The sequence below is a fragment of the Hippocampus bargibanti genome, linkage group LG13 (assembly GCF_051943395.1).
Source record: "Hippocampus bargibanti isolate YZ-2025 linkage group LG13, ASM5194339v1, whole genome shotgun sequence".
NCBI classification, from domain to species: Eukaryota; Metazoa; Chordata; class Actinopteri; order Syngnathiformes; family Syngnathidae; genus Hippocampus; species Hippocampus bargibanti.
In genome coordinates this window covers 21,193,749-21,215,325 of record NC_142746.1, presented here as the reverse complement: position 1 = coordinate 21,215,325, position 21,577 = coordinate 21,193,749, and the positions used below count along the sequence as shown (strand labels likewise).

At 38.8% G+C, this 21,577-nt stretch overlaps 1 long non-coding RNA gene across 1 annotated transcript; it reads left to right on the top strand.

Moving 5' to 3' along the window:
• Positions 1-925: 925 nt before the first annotated feature.
• On the top strand, positions 926-20,826 carry LOC148889696 (uncharacterized). The gene is made up of 5 exons (XR_016116856.1): positions 926-1,027; positions 1,119-1,194; positions 3,044-3,310; positions 17,541-17,578; positions 20,757-20,826. It is a non-coding gene; the product is annotated as an uncharacterized LOC148889696 (long non-coding RNA).
• Positions 20,827-21,577: the final 751 nt, after the last annotated feature.

The following is a 21,577-nucleotide window of genomic DNA, read 5'->3' as shown; positions in this document are numbered from 1 at the left end:
TCTCAACATTCCGAGATTCTCCCGTTCTAAAACACGTGCGGAACAAAAAAAAAAAAAAAAACGAGGCCTGCGTCGACGGGAGGAGTTGCGCTTTCACAACAGCAAAAAGGAGGAGATATGCCCGCGGGCGCAGTCCAGGGAATATATGAAAACACAATATTCCACATCGCTACAGTAACTACAATAAAATAAAACAACAGATGAAATAACCCCGCTTCGACACTCCAAAACAATCTTCCCATCAATTGCCATATTTCTAATTTCGCCCCCCCCCCCCCTATTATCGCCGAGCATCTGTTTTTATTGTTATTATCAGGCAGGATCATGCTGCAGTTAATTTCCGCCGCAGAGCAATTAGAGCCATTTCGCATTATTAACAAGCATTATTGTTGATAAGGGCCAAAGTGGTCTGCGGAGAACGCCGCCTTGTCCAGCCTGTTACTTGGCAATCCGCTAATGTCCACGTGGGTGAGTCATTCCGCATCTCCTTGACAACTAACAACTAATAAAGCCGCTATTAGCAACAACGGCCCCGATGCTGCTTATCATTTGTACATGCAAATGATACGCCGGGGCGCTCAAAACATGTGCATGCATTAGCGCGCGCGCACATAATGAGTTCACACATGCATAAGTATGTGTGTATCAAGATCAATTTATGCACAGATGAATATAAACAATACCCCCCCCCCCTTCCATATTTCCCGTTCTTGCAATCAGCACTTTAATAAAGCAGCCATGTTATTTTTGTTTTTTTTCTCCTTATGCCCTGGAAGAGAGGCCAGACCAGGGGGAGCACCTTAACAGGTAACCCCAGGGTGCTTCGCAGAGTCAGGCAAGCTATGGGGGTAGCGGGGGTCTCTGGGAAAGGCGGCGCGGTACTCTGCTCGCTCTCTGTCCACTGATTATGAAGCAGGTCCCAGACGGGTGCCTTGAGGAACCCCCCGGGCAACTCACAGCCTCCCTCTCCTCTGTTACAGGATCTGTCACTGGGGATTGTGAGTGAAGTGTGAAGAGGGGTGCGCGTGTGAGTTTGCGGGCGCGCGCCGGGTGGGTGGGAACGACGCGGAGAATTCGAAGTAGGTTGATTTCTTTCATTTGTTTGTCTCTTTGTTTAGTTTTGTTGCGGTGACGACGCCCGATGAGTGGAAAGACGCAGCTCGCGGTCGGCCTTCAGCTCATTTCACTGGCGAGGTACGTGCCGACACGCACCCGCCGTTCTCCGCCTTGGGATGGTTCACGGCGGGCTTCATAACACACTGGAGGCAATCCAAATCCTGAAGAAATTCATACGGGGGGAAAAGGCACAATTCCAATGAGAACAAGGCCTTTGCCAAAGATGAGTATTCAATACAAATGTCTCCCATTCCAGTCCTGTCGGTGGCAGTCAAAACAAAATGGAGTTTGAATGTAATTTCTTCATCCACACCAACAATTATTGGCTTTAATTTGAGAGCTAGCTAGCTGGCTTGCTAATTAAAAATCTATTGGTGAGCTACACAGCTAACCAATAGCAATCGGTTGGATCATAGCTGCCCCTCTAGCTGGCTATTTAGCTATCTAGGTGACATCTTAGCTAACTATATATTAGCTATCTAACTAGCGAGCTAGCTATCTATTAATTATCTATTAGCTAGCTAACTTTCTATCTATTTGAGTTATTCCGGGTTGAGTGAATGCTGCCGCTGCTCACCCACAGAAAAGTTGATCATGTGACTGTGAAGTGACCTTGAGATTTTTGAAAGGCGCTTACAAATGAAATGGATTATTATTATTATTATTATTATTATTATTATTATTATTATTATTATTATTATTATTATTATTATTATTATTATAACCAATAGATTTCATCCGGATGTGGGCTTGATAGTTGGCTCAGTAGCTAGCGAGCTAACTAATTAGCGATTTGCTATATAGCTAGGTAGCTCGCAAGTTAATTAATTAGTGATTTGCTCTATAGCTAGCAAGCTAATTAATTTACACACCAACCTACAGAGAACTAATCATTTTGTCCATATTTTGAAAATATTGAAGCAAATTCTGCGAAAATACGCCAAATAAACAGCGATTTATCTCCGTTATACGATGATTGATTTAAATTTGCGAGCTATCGAGCTGGCTAGCTAATTAAAAAGTCTATTGGTTAGCTATCTTGCGAACGAATAGCAATAGGTTGGGTCCTAGCTCGCTAACCAATAGATTGGATCCTGGATTTTAGCTCGATAGCTAGCAAGGTAACTAATTATCAATTTTTGATATAGCAAGCTAGCTAAGTAATTCACAAACCAACCTACAGAAAAATGCCATTTTTGTCCATATGTTTTGAAAATATTGAAGCAAATTCGCCAGATGAACAATAATTTATGTCCATTTACATTTTGTGTTATTTTGCGAATACTAAAATAGTCTCATGAGAGTGTCTTTCTGCCACAAGACAACGTCGAAAAAAGTGGTCAAGCGCAGATTATCGAATGAATTTGCTTTGGATGAACTCTGATTACGTTAGCATTTCCCGCATACTGATTATGAAGATGATAGGGAAATTTATGTTTAATGTTAATCATAATAATACATGACATTTTAAGCGCTCTCAAGGAGACTTTCCAGTCAGAGACAATCATAGGTACTATAATAAATAAAATACAATCACAAATAGAATGCAATAAATAAAATACAATTATAAATAGAAACAAGAGAGAGAGCTACACAGAAAATGCAATTTTAAGTGGTTTTTCATATAGAAGCTAAAACGAAGAGGTCTAAGCATTTGGGCTCATCACTCACTGAAGTTTTGCTGACATGTCAGATTTACCTTTGACGTGGGGTGCGCGATCATGTGTTACAAAAAGTCCCCCCGCTCGAAAAAAAAAAGGTAGCCGAATCATAACTAATGAGGCCATTTAGCGCCCAGCACCTGACTTTGGCCCGTGATCTCCAGGAAACATTAGCGGCAATTTGCCATCCACTTCTGGGCTTCCGTCCCGAACGTTATCAATGAGCTTGTCAGTGGCACACCTCACCTTCCCTTTGTTTCCTCCAGCACGCGGTCCCCCACCGGGGGTCCCCGGGCCCCCGAAGAGGAACCGGCGGCGTGATGTCACACACCTGTTTGGCTAGAGGCTGCGGCCCTGGTTGACGCTAGCAGCCGCGGGTGCCGCGTTGGCACCTTTGCCAACTGAAAACTGCCTCCCCCCCCCTACCTCGTCGTTGCCTGCTACGCCCCGTGGATGTGTCAAAATGGCAGATGATGGCTGGGGTTTGTGCAGCTGCTTGGGAGGAGGAGTGCCAAAGGCGCTCGTTTCCTGCGGTGAGTTTTAATTTGCTCGACGCGCGTTTTCTAAAAAGAACACCGGCGCCGCCGCACCCACTTGCGATGAGCGCATAAATCTGGGCGGCGCGGTGGACTCGGTGGTTTGCACATCTGCCGCCTAGGTTGGGAGGGCCTTGTCCAGTGATACCTTGGCTTATGAACTTAATTCGTTCCCCGACAGTGTGTAAGGTGAAAAGTGTGTATCCCAAAAAATAGTTTCCCATAGGAAACCATTAAAATGAGAATAATCCGTTCCCAGGTCCCCATAAAACATAATTTTCTACTTTCTAATTTTCTTAAAACTACACAAAATATACCTTATTTTATGTATAATAAATGTGGTATGGTATTATAATTAAAGAAATAAACTGTACTGTATAATAAAGTCATTTTATTTACCTTTGTGATGGTCGTTGATGGCTTGATGGAATGGAGTCGCCGCATAATGTTTGTTGCGCTGCATTGAATATTTATGTGGTCCTAAAACGCAGTATTTCCTGCAATTTAAGTGAAAATGACAAAAACCCTGACACTGGAGTGGACACATTTTTGCACATTGTCATGCAGTGAATGAGTTCAATAGAATTTTATTCTATTCCTAAAAGGGTTATAAAAAAAAGGTTATCGGCGCTCATTTTTAGTTGATGTGTTCGGAGAGTAATTTCTTTTCATTCCTGCCGCTTTCAAAAAAACACTCAACAATTTCCCCAAAATTTGTTCATGGGTGTGAATGGTTGTGCGGGTGACCAGTCCAGGGCGTAGCCCCGCCTCTCGCCTCAAATCAGCTGTGACGAGCTTCGGCAAACGCGCGACTCTAATGAGGACAAGTGTTGAGGACAAATAAGGACGGATATTCACAAGTCTGTCGGCACCCAGCGGGGGTGTAAAAGCCCCACTTGGCCAAATGAAGGTGACAAGGTGCCAGACACACCGCAGCGGTGACTCGACTTAAGAGTTCCATTCGTTCTGCCAACCAAACTTGTAACTCAATTGACTTGTTCGTCATATCCATTTTATATACATGGATGTACGCTGATTAAATTAAATTAACTTTGAAATTTATTCATCCTATATTAAATAAATAGATGGATGGATAGATAGATGGATAAATAAATACATAAATGGATAAATACATACACAAATAGATAAATAAATAAATAGATACATAAATACATAAATACAAAAATAGATATATAGATACACAAATAAAGGACCAAATACACAAATAAAGGACCAAATAAATGACCAAATACACAAATAAATGACCAAATACACAAAGAAATAACCAAATACACAAATAAAGGACCAAATACACAAATAAAGGACCAAATACACAAATAAAGGACCAAATAAATGACCAAATGACCAAATACACAAATAAATAACCAAATACACAAATACATAAATACAAAATAAATATATAAATACATAAATGCATAAATTCAGTAAAGTCTCGTTATATCGATATCGGATATATCGATAGTCCTGGTTATATCGATACTATTTCTATGCACGCACGGAGAAAATTACATGCAAACAGGGTCGGATATATCGATAGTCCCGGTTATATCGATATTTTTTCGGACCCCCTTGAATATCGATATAACCAGACTTTACTGTACATAAAAACACAAGGCAAACCAAATAATTTCCCTAAAACTCATAAGGTGCGCTCCTAAGTCAAGACTGGGTAAGCCATGAGGAAAAGTGAGGCGTATAAATGGCGCCTTCACACTGACCGACGTGCGCCGCGTGCCTCGTTGTCAGCGCCGACTCCATTCCCACATTGATCAAAACGGCGTGAATGCGTGCCGTCGTGTTTCCCCGCTTTGCGAACAAGCCCGCCGCTCTCGCAAAGGGTTTGAGAGAGGGCGGGTGGAGAGGTGTGTATTCGTGCTGACAGTTACACCCAAACAAAACTCGTTGTTTACTCGAGAACAAACACGTCCACGTCGAAACAGCAAATCTCTTCTCAATACACACAAGATGTTCAATTTTTCGCCTACCGGGAGTGTTTCCCCTTTTTTTTTTGTTTCTATATTTTTATTTTAACGCGACAATCTCCCTCCTTTCTTGTTCGGGCGTCTTTGATGTTAGCATCGACGATAGTCGGCTAAAAAAAAACGCTAGTTTGCTGCGAGCTGACAGATAAAACGGCACGAGACGCCATTACTCCTGCAACGCGGCATAATGAGGAGACCTGAATGCGCACAAGACAGGAGCTCGCTTGAATTACGCCATTCTGTCATCCAAGGTGGGAGCTTTTTGACAGCTTTCCAAGGCAGCACAACACATTAGCATACCCCCGCGCTCACTGTCGTGCCAAAGAAAGGCTTTGATGAAAACAGAACGGGGAGATCTTTCGACGACCCCCCCCGCCCCGCCCCTCCACGCCGTACGTTCTTCCGCGTGGCGGTTGTCCTCGGCCGCAACAAAGACGGGACAACAATGGCAGCCCAAGCGGTGTCAAGCTGCAACTTTATGTTCTCTAATTAGCGAGCCGGCGTGGGCAACTATCAAAGTGTTCTTTTCACCAGTGGATTAGGGACAATATGCCGGAATGTGCACGTCTGCTACAAGCTGAATGTTGAAAGCAAACACGAAGCTGTTTGCATCCATTGACGCAAAGAGATTGTCTCACATCTCCTTTCCCACACACTGTAAATCCGCTTCAATTCCAAGCCGCGGCCGCAGTAGACTGTCCAACAGCACCGACCTTTCCGCTGAACAAAGCGGGGGTGTTCTTGATAGCTTTCTATGAAAATAATACAGTTATACCTTGGCTTACAAACTTAATTGGTTGCCAGACAGAGTGTATAAGGTGAAAAGTGTGTTTCCCAAAAAATAGTTTCCTATAGAAAACCATTAAAATGAGAATAATCCGTTCCCAGGTCCCCATGAAACATAATTTTCTACTTTCTAATTTTGCTATGGTATTATAATGAAGGAAATAAAGTGTACTGTATAATAAAGTTGTTTTATTTACCTTGGTCGTTGATGGCTATTGGCTAGCTAGCTATCTTTCTATTTGAGTTGCTTCCGGGTTGAGTGTGTCTGCCGCTGCTCACCCGCCGAAAATGTTATCCTGTGACTATAAAGTGATCTTGAGAGTTTTGAAAGTTGCTCATAAATAAAATGTGTTATTATAATATTATCAAAAGTGACACATGACCGAACCGTGACTCTTTGGTGTCACGCAAGGAAGACCCTCGCGTCCTTTCGTTTGATGAGCTTTTTGAGCCAGTTTACTTCTCCGTATTCTAGCGGCGTGGGCTCTTTTTTTTCTTGGCAAGGGCACCCTGCACTGGCTGCGCTTTGGCAACGGCGACGTGCCGCAGTATGCTGCTGACTCTGGGTCTTAACGACAGGCTAAACGAAGCGGGCGTTACGGCCCCCTGGATAGGTCATTACTCGTCCGTGGCCAAGAGCTAAACTGGAGCAGGGCTTTTTAAAGAGGGGAGCAGGTGTGTTTCGCCATAGGGGCTGGAGTCGGCCCAAGACCAAACGGCCTTAACGGTCTTTATCTCCTTCATAATGAGGCCATGCTCTCCACACACCCCGAGCAGGCCAACACTGGAGGAAAGGAGAACAACACACACACACACACACACACACACACACACACACACACACACACACACACACTCCCGCCTCACAGTTAAATGGTGACACTTTCAAAATGACCCCAGCCAGAGAGGATCAGCGACATGCCATCAGCGTTCATATCCGCAAATTGGACAGGCGTGATGATTCATGTGTGAGTCAACGCTGCCTAAACACTTTTGCAACAAAATAAAAATGGCCGCTCTCAAAATGGCGTCTCTTAATAATAAAAAAAATATAGATGTACAGTAAAGTCTCGTTATATCGATATTCAAGGGAGTCTGAAAAAATATCGATATAACCGGGACTATCGATATATCCGACCCTGTTTGCATGTAATTTTCTCCATGCGTGCATAGAAATAGTATCGATATAACAGGTACTATCGATATATCTGATATCGATATAACGAGACTTTACTGTATAATAATATGTATGTGTAATCTCTCAGAGATGAGAAGGTTTCTTTAGCCGTCATCTGGTGTCGGATGTTTCGCTTCTTATCCAAAAGGCTTCATCAGCAAACTAATTTTTTTGCTGGTAGTTTTGGGTCTATATATTTATATATATGCCTAATGTCCAGACGTGGCGGTGCCAGACTCTGCTATGATTGGTCCCTGCTCTCAGGTCAAGATATGTTTAGCTAAGGTGAGCTAAATCGCTAGCTATCTTAGGCTAACCCTACCAAGACAATTTATTTATTAATTCCTTACACTGAGATTTGTCGCTATTTTCTGCCTCTTTTTGATGCTACATTTCCCACCGCCAGATATATCAAAATGGCACGGATTAAATTCTTTAATCGATTGCAAACATGTATGCTTTCCTCTTCAGAACGATTTGAATCATATTCATAACTGGATGAGTAACAAGAAAGCATATTCTCAGAATCTGAAGCCATTGTTTCGATTCTCCAGCAAGGCAAGACGTCTTGGGGTGACACCACGAACAAGGGGGCGGGACCTTCTCAAACTGGCCACTTCCGGGTTCTTTTTTTTTTTTGTTGCAGATTTTGGACACTTTAAGTCATTTTTATTGGTGTTTTGCATTTGACAAAAAATATCATCATGCGTGTTTTGGGTATTTTAGATGCTATAAAACGTTTTTCTGATGTCAGTTAGGAAACAAAAAAGTGGTGTCAAAACAAAATGAGTATACACGTATTCGGCTTTACTTCTTCTTACTCAAACTTAAATAACTGTGCGGGTGGTTCTGTCAGTGTGTGTGTGTGTGTATATATATATATATATATATATGAATGTGTGAGCGATCGCTATTGTCCCTCGCCTTCTTTTTCACCTGTCTGAGTAGGTTTTAGTGTGTGTGTCGGAGAGTCCCAGTGCTCCCCGGCAGTCTTCTCGGGGCCTGTCAGCCGAGTTGAACTTGATCAACATCAAACAGCATAGCATTCAAAAGTATTAGTGTTCTCTGTTGATGGGCCTTGGCGCTATCACAAAGCCGCTCCCTGAGCTACTTCATTATTTATCGCTAATTCATCAGTGTTGTCTATGACACACACACTCAAATCTCAGTCTTTTTTTATTTAGTATTTTTTAAGGCGTCTTGTGTGTCACCTGTACCAACAACATCAACAAAATATGGGCAATCTACTTTTTGCATTTTAAAGGACAGTCCATAAAAGTTATGTCCATAATTTGTAAAATGGCTTCAAATGACTTCTACTGAGCGTATTTTAATAAGATTCCACCGCATATAGCGATATTTTACCTTTTAAGACTTGCGCTGAATATTCAGGAAGTCTTGTTTTTGAGTTGATGACGATGCCTGACGTGACGTCACGGAGGGAACGCCCATGACCGAAAAAAGACACATTGTAGCAGTCTTTCCATCACGTCAATGTATTTTGCTCTACTTGTTTGCTCTGAAGACCTCGTGTTGCACCCAAAAGCCGCCAGAAGAGGGCGTCCAAGCTAGATATAAGGAATTCATCAGCCTGTGGAAACGGAGGTGGCCACAGGAGGTCGCCATTTTGTGCCTCTTTTCTTGTGATCCATTTCTCCCCAATGTTGCCTCAAAATGGCACGGAATAAATTATTTAATTGATTGCAAACATGTATACTTTCCTCTTCAGAACTATTTGAATCATATTCATAACTGGATGAGTAAAAAGAAAGCATCTTCTCCGCATCTGAAGCCATTGTTTTGATTCTCCAGAAATGCAAGACGTCTTGGCGTGACATCACGAAATGGGGGCGGGACTTTCTGAAAATGCCCAATTCGCAGCTCAATTTTTTGCAGATTTTGGACACTTAAAGTCATTTTTATTGGTGTTTTGCATTTGACAAAAAATATCATCCTGCGTGTTTTGGGTATTTTAGATGCTATCAAACGTTTTTCTGATGTCAGTTAAGAAACAAAAAAAGTGACGTCGGTTGTCCTTTAAGTAAGTGGCCTTGTATTTTAAATGGCGAGGGTTAAGGCCTTGAGTCTAAAAGTAAGCTACCCCCCCTCCATTACCTCCCACCTACCCTCCTGTGGTGCCGCGACCTCTGACCCAGCGTGGGCGATCCCACCAGATGTGGAGTGTGTGTCGGGACGGTGGCGAGGGGGCAGCCCCGTCGTCTCCCCAAACTGCCACAGAAAGCATGGCCAGAGGGCTTCTGTCAGCACCGTTATCAATCATGCTAGCTGGCTTCTCACTCCCTAGCGCTCGCCCTTGCGCCACCACCGTTTGCTTTTTGCGCCGTCTCTCACTTTTTGTCTCCTGTCTACTTTTGTGTTTCTCTCACTTTGCTTTGATTTCTTTTTCTCTCACCCTAGCGTGACGTTTCCCTTTTTTTACCCCTCGCCGCTTGTGTATTTAAACTGACACCACTTTTTTTGTTTCCTAACTGACATCAGAAAAACGTTTTATAGAATCTAAACTACCCAAAACATGCAGGATGATATTTTTAGCCAAATGCAAAACACCAATAAAAATGTCCTTTAAAGGACAACCGACGCCTCCGTCAAGTTGTGTCCATAATTTGTAAAATCACTTCAAATGACTTCTACTGAGCGTATTTTACAAAGATTCCGCCCCATATAGCTATATTTTACGTTTTTAAGATTCGCGCTGAATATTCTTGTTTTTGAGTTGGTGACGATGCCCTAAGTGACGTCACGGAGGGAACGCCCCTGACCGAGAAAGGACACACAATGCATTTTGCGGTACTTTGTTTGGTCTGAAAAGTTCGTGTTGATCCGTGTTGATGGCAAAATTAGAAGGAAAACACATAAATAACGCGATGGTGAATCGTTGTGTGTTGCACCAAGACTACTATTTGATACGAGTTGACACAAATTCCCACCAGACAAATCAGCCCATTTCCAACGGAGCTTGGGCGCCATCTTGTGCATTTTCTGGGACGCTACATTTGAGTCCAGACAGCTGCAATTGATACGGGAGGACTTCTTGAATCAATTGCAAACATGTATGCTTTCCTCTTCGGAACTATTTGAATCGTATTCATAACGAGTAACAAGAAAGCATTTTCTCCGAATCTGAAGCCATTGTTTTGATTCTAGAGCAAGACAAGACCGTCTTGGCATGACATCACGAACTGGGGGCGGGACTTTCTGAAACTGGCCATTTCCGGTTTCATTCATAAAAAATAATAACAAATGTAAATAAATGTACCTCATAAGTAGCTCCATAAAAATATGAAAACAATAAAACAAATCATAAAACTGAATGAACATTATTTGGTTGTCAATGTTTATGTAAAAAATACGATAAAAAATGCATGCAGTGTGTTTAAACAAATAAATGCGCCTTATAAATAGCCGCATAAAAATATAAAAAAATAAAATAAACAAATCATAAAACTGAATGAAAATGATTTGGTTGTCAATGTTTATGTAAAAAACATGTATGTGGCATGTTTTAAAAAAGTAAAGAAAAATGTAAATAAATCAACCTCATAAATAACTACATAAAAATTATGAAGCTCGATGAAAATGATTTGATTATCAATGTTTATGGAAAAAATATTAAATTAAATAAAAAATAAAATCATATGCAGCGTGTTTTAAAAAGTACAGATTTTTTTTAATAAATCAACCTCATAAATAGCTGCTTAAAATAAATATGAAAAAAATGAAAATAATAAAGCTGAATGAAAACGATTTATTTGTCAATTATTTAAAACATTTAAATGACAAAAAAATTAATGCAGCTTGTAAAAAAAAGAGTAAAGAAAATATAAATAAATCAACTTCTTAAATAGCTGCATAAAACAAATCTGAAAAAAATAAATGAAAATCATAAAGCTGAATGAAACAGATTTAGTCTTTAATGTTTATGTAAAAAATTAAAAGGAAATGAAATACGTTTTTTAATGTATGCAGCATGTTTAGAAAAAAATAAAGAAAAATGTACATAAATGTACCTCATAAATAGCTGCATAAAAATATGAAAAAAATAAAATATTAAAATCATTAAGCTGAATGAAAACGAGTTGGTTGTCATAGTTCATGTAAAAATAAATAAATACATAAATACATACATAAATTCATAAATACAAAAATTCATAAGACATACATAAATACATACATAAATAAATAGATAAATACACAAAAAATACACAAATAAATAAATAAATAAATACACAAGTAAATAAACAATTAAATATACAAATACATAAATAAATACATAAATAAACCATGAATAAAAACAACTTGTGTTTGCATGAAGTGCAAGTGGCTGACCCACTAACATCATCATCTCCTTGTCCGAGGTCACGGCACGAGGCCAGACGGCGATGGCAGGCGGCGGTCACATTTTTTGGCTCGGAGACGCCAGTCGTCCCCGCCATGCGGTGTGAGGCGTTCGCTGACACATGGCACTTTGAAGCACTCCCTCCCCACTTCCCCTCTATCACTGCCATCCTTCACATCTGCAATGAGGGCAAATGGGTTACAGCCAGCACAACAGACAACAACTAAATAAACAACATACCTGGGGTGGATCCCCTCCAATTTCCGCACTGCCAGTCTGGCTTTGGTGCATTTTTAAAACATCACTCGGTAATTGAAGTGGAGCGTTCACACTGACACATTTGCATGAAGGAGGGGGGGGGGGGGGGGGGTGCGAGGCGTGCGTGTCGGCGAAAAGGGCTGAAGGGGTGGGGGTGTTAGCGATGGAGCAGCTGGTACGCACCAGTATGACTGCGGCTCAACCAGTCCTCCTGACTTGATATGTAGCACTTAATTGGTTCCCAAGGCAAGAATGAAATATTTAGCTCGCACGTCCTTTAAAATGCGATTGATTTTGATCTGACAGCTGTGCCTGTCCCGCGCGAGGGGAGCGGGAGAAATCAGGAAGAGGCTGGCGAGGGCCGTCTGGTGCTCGACGACACCCGCTCGGGCGAGCACAAACGGCGCTATATGGTCACGCCGTGTACGGATCCGCTCCTGGAGGACATATGCTATCAGCCCAAAGGCTCCTTTTCAAAAAAACCCCCCAATCACCACTACCACCACTTGTCAAAGGTGCTATTTTATCGCAAGTGTCTCAACGCGAGAGTCCAGTCTCATATATATATATATATATATATATATATATATATATATATATATATATATATATATATATATAGTTTCGCCCCGCAACAACAACAAAAAATAATTCAAGCATTTTGCAGATAATTCCTAAAACTATTTTAACTATTGCGCAAGTGAGACAACAAATATTGTCGGTCAAAGAATACAGGAAATAACTATTATTTATTTATTTATTTATTTAGTTGTTTTATTTATTTATTTGCCTATTTATTTATTTTTTTATTGTATTTATTTATTTACCATTCAGTGATTTATTTCATTATCTGTTTATTGATATGTATATATTTATTAATTTTGCATTTATTTATTTATCTGTTGATCTATTTATTTCCGTATTTGTTTACACATGTATTTATTTACTTATTGTTTATTTATGTATTTATTTATTTATTATTTGTAATTGTATTTATTTACTATTCAGTGATTTATTTGCTTATTTATTTATTGACATTTATGTATTTATTTTTTATTTATTCATTTATCTGTTTATTATTTATTGCCATATTTATTTACATATATATTTATTTACTTATTGTTTATTTATGTTTTTATTTATGCATTTATTTATTTGGTATTATTGATTTGTGTTTATTTATTTCCCATTCATTTATATATTTGTGTTTGTTTATTTATTGACCTATTTACGTATTATTTTATTTACTTTATTGTGTTTATTTATCTGTTTATTGATTTATTCCCATATTTGTTTACATATATATTTACTTAATGTTTATTTATGAATTTATTTATTTCTTATTATTTATGTGTTTATTTATTTTTGTTTATTTATTTACCATTCATTTATATATTTGTTTATGTGTTTATTTATTTATTGACATTTTATTTACCATTTATTTATTCATCTGTTTATCTATTCAGTTCCATATTTATGTATTTATTTCCTGACTGTTTAATTATTTATTTTGTTTATCTATCATTCGATTTATTTATTTGTGTTTTTTTTATTTACCATTTATTTGTTTATCTTTTATTTATTTCTTTGTTTATGTATTTATTGATATATTTTTATTTCTTTATCAGTTATTTATTTACTTATCTGATTATCTATTTCTTTCCATATTTGTGTAAATATTATTTACATATTTATTTACTCACTGTGTATTTGTTTATCCATTCATGGATTGATTGATTGACATTTACATCGTATGTATCAAATGTACGAGAGGTATCGATACTTGGTAGTACACAGTACACAGTACACAGAGTGAATACTGACCAAAAGTGGTTTCCAGCACCCCTACTTTAAAAACCAACACTTTTTCCTCTACTTTTGACCACTCCCATATTTCCTAAACCGTTTTCTACTCACCGTACGTACCACCTTGTCTAAGGAGTCACCTCTCAGCTCTGCCGATCAAATTGGATTAATGTCACTAATTATTTGGTGAGGCAATGGCGTGGTCACGCCATAATATGATAGAAATGCATTAAAACCTGCACGGGATCCATAGCCCGCCATCCCTTATCCCCCCTCGCCCCCTGTCAAATTGACTAAGCTGCAAATTACGTACAAACGGATATATCCTTTATATAACAGCCGCCATTGCACTCCCCCCGCCCCCCACCCTTACACTTTATCCTACCTGTCAAGCTGAGAACATCACAGGCTAATTCTTTATTAAGTGAAAGGGCATCGGGGACCGGATGATCCAATTTAAGTACATTGGGCAGAATAGAAGACTAATTAAAACCCATATTTTTACATTATTAATTTTGGAACTTCACTTTTAATGAATGTGAAATGACAGGCCTTCCATTTATACACACGTACACTTTGGGCTGCTCGGCGGGGGAATACGACTTGCGGCTGTACGGCTTGACTTCAGGGGCTGGGGAGGATGTGTGTGTGTGTATATGTGTGTTTGTGCGTATGTGTGTGTGTGTTTTGTCCATTCATCCTTAGTCGACTTGATATCGAAAAAGTTGCGAGCAAGGTGCGCAGCGCTAACCTGATCCCCATTATGAAATTAGCCTCTTTTTTTTTTTTTTATTGAGCTCATAGTGCACCGTTTTTTGGGCTTTCTTAGCTATCGGCGTCCCAAAATGCCATTTGTGACTAGAGACAAAGAAAGTAATCAGGACATTTGTAGCCACGGGTGCAACTTTATCATTGTGGAACTACCTGCACGGTGGCCAGAGGAAATAAAAGTAACGTTACAACAGTCAAAAGGGAGAGAAATAAGACTAAGTACCCTATTTTCTGCTTTATAAGACACATCTAAAATACTTGTTTTTCAAAATCTGACCATGCACCTTATAATGCCTTATGTATGGAAACCGTTTTTATATATGTCAATCATTGAAGGTACCCCTTATAATGCGGTGCACCTTATGTATGAAAAAGGTTTTTAGATAGGTCATTCTTTGAAGGTGCGCCTTATATTCCAGAAAATACGGTATTGTGAGGAAAAAGTTACCTTACAAAGACCTCAACGTCAAATTGTATATAATAATAATAATAATAATAATAATACATTACAGTTTACAAAAATAGCTACTACAGTAAAGTCTCGTTATATCGATATCGGATATATCGATAGTCCCGGTTATATCGATATTTTTTCGGACTCCCTTGAATATCGATATAACAAGACTTTACCGTATAATAAATAAAATACAGTCACAAATAGAATGCAATAAATAAAATACAATTATAAATAGAAACAAGAGTTTCACAGAAAATACAATTTTAAATAGGTGCGTTTTGAGATGGGACTTAAGTCATATGAAGAAAATGTCTGAAAAAAATACATTTGTGTGAAAAAAAAAACATAAACATCGTAGCGGTATAAGAACAATCTCGTCATACAACAGGAAGTATCAAGTCAAGTAAAAGTTACCAAAACACAAAAAAATCCGACCGGCGCTTGAAGGGGGTCACGTTGCCTTTTCCAAATGGAGCGGAACACTTGCATGGCTTTGAGGCCTGCAAAAAAAAAAAAGCCACAGAGACAAGGAAGTAATCAGGACGTCTGTTGCCAGCGGTGCAACCTTGTCACACGGCCTACCTGCAACTCGGAACGGCGTGTGGCCCATTTCGGCGCTGTCCATCACGCCCCCCCCCCCCCCCCACCTCCACGTCCTCCCTGTTAGGCAAATGACTCGTTTTTTTTCCCCCTAAATGCTGATAAACTTGAAATGCATTCATCATTACTGGGTGTTATACTTAAAAGTAATGTATTTGTCTTGCTATGTAGCTGCTAGCTATCTATAATAATCATAATAATACATTTCATTTATAAGTGCCTTTCAAAACTCTCAAGGTCACTTTACAGTCACAGGATAAGTTTTTTTGTGGGTACTTTAATAAACACAAACATGTAACAGAAGACTAAAACGGGTTCAAGTTTGCAAATGGATGACTTTCTTCAAACAGTTTATGTAAAGTGACGTTGAAAGGCGGTTAGAAATAAAATTTTTTATTATTATTATTATTATGTACTCCAACAGATTTTTACAAATTATATACTGATATCGTGTGTAGTTTTAAGGCTTATTTAGTTGAAAATTATGTTTTATGGGGACCTGGGAACGGATTATTCTCATTTTAATGGTTTCCTATGGGATATTAATGTTTGGAATACACACACACACACACACACACACTTTTCGCCTTACACACACTTTCTGGGAACCACTTAAGTTCCTAAGCCAAGGTATCACTGTATAGCGTTCACTCAACCCGGAACGAGCTCAAATAGATAAAAAGCAAGCTAGCTAATAGATAGCTATTAGCTATATAGAATCAACTTTTAACATTCTTCTTTATACATTTAAAGCTATCCATTACCTTGCCCCTCCCATACCTATCTGATCTTCTTCAAATTTCTATTCCCTCTCGTCCCCTCAAATCCTCTTCCTCCCTCCACCTCTGTGTGCCCCCCCTGCCTGTCTCAGCACGGTGGGGGACAGAGCTTTCAGCTGCTCTGCCCCCAAACTCTGTAACTCACTTCCTCCCAACATTTGTGACGTCGATTCTCTTCCCACCTTCAAATGCCATCTCAAAAGTCAACTATTTAAAATCGCATTTTCCGTGTTGTTTCTATTTTTAATTGTATTTTATTGATTGCATTCTATTTGTGATTGTATTTTATTTATTATAGTACCGATGCTTATCTGTGACTGTAAAGTGTCCTTGAGAGCTTTGAAAGGTGCTTGAAATGTAATGTATTTATTATTATTATTATTATTACTGTTATTATTATTATTATTATTATTATTAGCTATATTAGCTAGCTAGCTACATATTAGCTATCCATCTAATAACTAGCGTGTGTATATACACGCTAATATAGCTAATAATAATAATAATAATAGCTTCCGTTGCTCACCCACAGAAAAACCTATCCTGTGACTGTCAAGTGACCTTGAAAGTTTTGAAAGGTGCTTATGAATGAAATTCATTATTATTATTATTATTATTATTATTATTATTATTATTATTATTATTATTATTATTATTATATATTAACTAGCCATGATCTATCTATTAGGTAGCTTTCTATTATGCTTGTCTGTGACTGTAAAGTGTCCTTGAGAGCTTTGAAAGGCACTTGAAATAAAATGTATTATTATTATTAGCTATATAGCTAGCTAGCTAGCTACCAATTAGCTATCTATTTCATAGCTAGCACGTGTAGCTGCCGCTGCTCACCCACAGAAAAACCTATCCTGTGACTGTAAAGTGACCTTGAGAGTTTTGAAAGGTGCTTATAAATGAAATGTATTATTATTATGATTAATATATTTTATTATAAATGCAGTGTGGGAAAAAAAAAAACACAGAAAGGAAGAGGCGGGACTGGAGTGCCCTTCCCTTTTTTTTTTTAATCTGTATGCATTTCTCATTCCCCACAGGCTAATGCATCCTCACATCCACAAATAGACGCCAGTCAGAGGCCAGCCGCTTTGTAAAATTGAGTCAAATATACAAAACGGACATTTTTTTAAGTTATTTTTTTTAACATGCCAGTTGACCTCCTCTCACATGGAATTGAAACCAATCCTTTTTTCTTTCTTTCTTTTCCTCCGGTTTCAGGAAACTCTTGGAAGGCAAAAAAGCAACATCCTGAGCTGGTGAGGAGACAGCAGAGGTGCTGACACGCCGACAGGCAGGGGATCCTGGGAAAAGCCGCAGACAGGAAGAGCCTGACTGGCTTTGACCCGCCGGGTCAAGGCTGGGGGCTCGGCAACTGAAAGATGTTTCCAAGCCACACTTGCGCGATCGTCCACTTTTTTTTTTTTTTTTTTTTTTTTACAGGAAACAACTTCCAAATGCTGTGAGATATGCGCAAATCCTTTTTTTTTTTTTTATTGCTCGCTCTTTTGTTTTTTGGCTCGCCCGTGACATAAACTGCGATTTGGCCCTGAGCTATATTTGACTTATTTGTTCCAGGGTCACTGCATGTAATTGCGCAGAGCTTAAGTCCACGTCCCTTTTCCACCGTGCGAAAACGCTCCTCGTTTTTATTTTTTATTTTCCCACTTCACATTCAACATGGGCTCTGACTAATACAATTATGCCTGTGAAGGCCAAAAAAAAATACTGTGGAAGGGCAATGCTCCAAAGTAAATATGTTTAAATATAAAATAGCCTTGTAAAAAAATGATGAGGGGTAATAAAGTCTTAAAGGACAACCGACATCACTTTTTTGTTTCCTAACTGACATCAGAAAAACGTTTTATAGCATCTAAAATACCCAAAACACGCAGTATGATATTTTTAGTCAAATGCAAAACACCAATAAAAATGACTTAAAATGTCCAAAATCTGCAAAAAAAAAAATAAACGAACCCGGAAGTGGCCAGTTTGAGAAGGTCCCGCCCCCTTGTTCGTGGTGTCACCCCAAGACGTCTTGTCTTGCTCAAAACAATCAAGACAATGGCTTCAGATTCAGAGAAGATGCTTTCTTACTCATCCAGTTATGAATATGATTCAAATAGTTCTGAAGAGGAAAGCATACATGTTTGCATTCGATTAAAGAATTTATTCCGTGCCATTTTGAGGCACTAGGAGGGGGAAATGTAGCACAGAAAAAGGAATTTGTGTAAGGAATTAATCAGCCTGCTGATTAATTCCTTACACGGAGCTTTGTCACCCTCTTCTGCCTCTTTTTGGTGCAACATGAAGTTTTCAGACCAAACAAGTACAGCAAAATATATTGATGTGATGGAAGGACTGCTACAATGTGTCCTTTTTTCGGTCAGGGGCGTTCCTTCAGTGACGTCACGTACGGACTCGTCACCAACTCAAAAACAAGACTTCCGGAATATTCAGCGCGAGTCTTAAAATGTAAAATATAGCTATCTGCGGTGGAATCTTTGTAAAATACGCTCAGTAGAAGTCATTTGAAGCCATTTGACAAATTATGGACACAACTTGTCCGGAGACGTCGGTTGTCCTTTAAGGTCACAGGAATAAATTTGCAATGTTATATAAAAAAAAAGTCAGAATACACTAAGAAAATGTATAAATAAATGAGTCCGAAAACCATTGCGAGGAGTAAAGTGAAGAAAAGAACATTATAATGCAATGACGGGCATTGTGAATGCGCCGTTGTAGGAGAGACCAGAGCAGATTAGCCTCGCCGAATACTCAATATTCTATCAGTCCTGCAATTTGAGTGAAAATGACAAAAACCCTGGCACTGGAGGGGACACATTTTTGTACATCGTCTGGCAGTCAATGAGTTACAAAAACGAGAGGAAGGATTTGACAAGAAATAATAATAATACATTTCATTTTAGATCAGGGGTGTCAAAGTCATTTTTTGCCGCGGGCCAAATTGTAGTTATGGTTTCCTCTCGAGGGCCGTTTAGACACATTAGAATGTTTAAATCCCTTCAAATATTACATATAGAGCACACAGCAAATTAATGAATAACTCGTTTTCAAATCTGAAGTCAAGAATAATGACTTTTATTGTGGTTGACATCCAAAAATATGACATTTTGGCTCAGATTTTAGCAATCATCATGGAATTTAACAAGTTTGATTTGCTTTCGCGGGCCGAAAAAAATGATGTGGCGGGCCGGATTTGGCCCGCGGGCCTTGACTTTGACACCTGTGTTTTAGATGATGATGACAGACAAGCATCGGTACTATAATAAATAAACTAATAAACTATAATAAATAAACTACAATCACAAATTGAATGCAATAAATAAAATACAATTAACAAGAGATAGATAGATAGATAGATAGATAGATAGATAGATAGATAGATAGATAAACAGATGAATAAATACATAAATAAACTTAAAGGCCCCCATTCAATCCCCCCCAAAAATCAATTCGAAAATTCAACCGTGTGTTGAGTAATTCCACTTCATAAAAACACAAACATATTCCTCATATGTAATGTATTATTATTATTATTATTTTTTATTTTTTTGCAATTTCAATATGGTTGTTGTTTTTTTTTGTTATTTATATTTTGCTATTTCAACATGGCTGATTATTATTGTAGTTTTTTTTTTTTTTTAATGAGGGAGCACAATGACGATAATAATTTTCACTATTGTGCTCATCCCATTTTTGACTTAATATTCAATTTGGCTCCCCTTAATCGCAGTTGGATTCGGCCTCCCTGTCTTGACAAGTGTTTTGAATTAGGCAGATTTTATCTTGACTTCTTTTTCTCGCTCTCTCTCTCTCTCTTTCTCTTTTTCTCACTCGCCCAAAGTCTCCAAAGGCCTCTTCGAGTCAAAGCAAAAGATGCTGAGGGGAGATTGTCCTCTCGCACGACATCGCATAAATCAACGCCGTCCGTCATTTTGTCGCACCTTTTGTTGTACCGCTACGTTTATTTATTTATGTAAATAAAATAGCCTGAATGTATCCATCAAGCAGTTGTCGATGGGCGCGCCGTAACCTCCCCTTCTCGGCCCCTTTCGCGCGAGCGAGGTTTCTCCTGCGATGGAAGGGGGTCGTGGGGGGGGGGGGGGGGTAAGAGGAACCTCATTTTAGCTGGTTTTCGCCTCAGGGCCACTACTGTGATTTTTACCCCATGCTTCTGGCCTGACGTCATTAAAGATGCATGATGATGGATACCGTGAATTCAACCTCACCGAGGGGGTTTTGAGGTGAGGAAGAACAGAAAGAGAGAGAGAGAGAGAAAAGAAAAGGGGGTGCGTAAAAAGGCCTTGCTTGTTTTTCAGATCACACTAAGAATAAATCAAGACTGTTTAAATGTCGGCGTTGCGAGTGGATGCATGTGACTAATCTGCCCGTTGCTTGTGCACATCATCACAGGCGAGAAGACGGAAAATGTGAAGTGGCGCCTCCTGACCAGTTGGTGGTGCTCATGTCACAGTTAATTCAACCAAAGTGAGTTTCTTTTACAACACAACACAACTCACAATGTCGATTTCACATCCACAATCATTGACTTTCTTTTTTTGTTACTAATTCAATATGACTCCTGTTTTTTTTTTGCGTGTAATACAAGAACATATTTGTTTTTCCCCATATTTTACGCATTTTTTTCATCATTTTGAATTGTGCACGCCGTAAACAACTTTTATACGATAAAAAAATAAATGTCTGCGTTCACTCAACCCGGAATAACTCAAATAGAAAGAAAGCTAGCTAGCTAGCTAGATAGCTAAGACATAATTCGCTCATTTGATTGTGCTTTGGTTTTCAATTTATTTTTATATCACCAATTTAATGTAGTTTTTTTTCTTATCTTTATGCAACCTTGATATTTTTTACTCTTAGTTTTTTTTATTCAAAAGAAAACTCCTGCAGATTTGTTCACTTAATTTTGAGATGACCCATACACAAAAAGAACCCAATACTGATTTAAAAACCAAAAAAAATACACCATCAGTTGGAGAGAATGGTGTATTTCAAAAGATTTTCCATATATAAAGCACACCTTCAATGACTGAAAAAAAATCTTAGTATAATGTATAAATATCGTATTTTCCGATGTATAAGGCACACCGAAGTATATGGCACACCCCCAACGAATGATGTATTTTCAATCCTTTTCCATATATAAGGCACACCTTCAATGAATGAAAACAAACAATCCAAATATAATGTATAAATACCGTATTCTCCGGTGT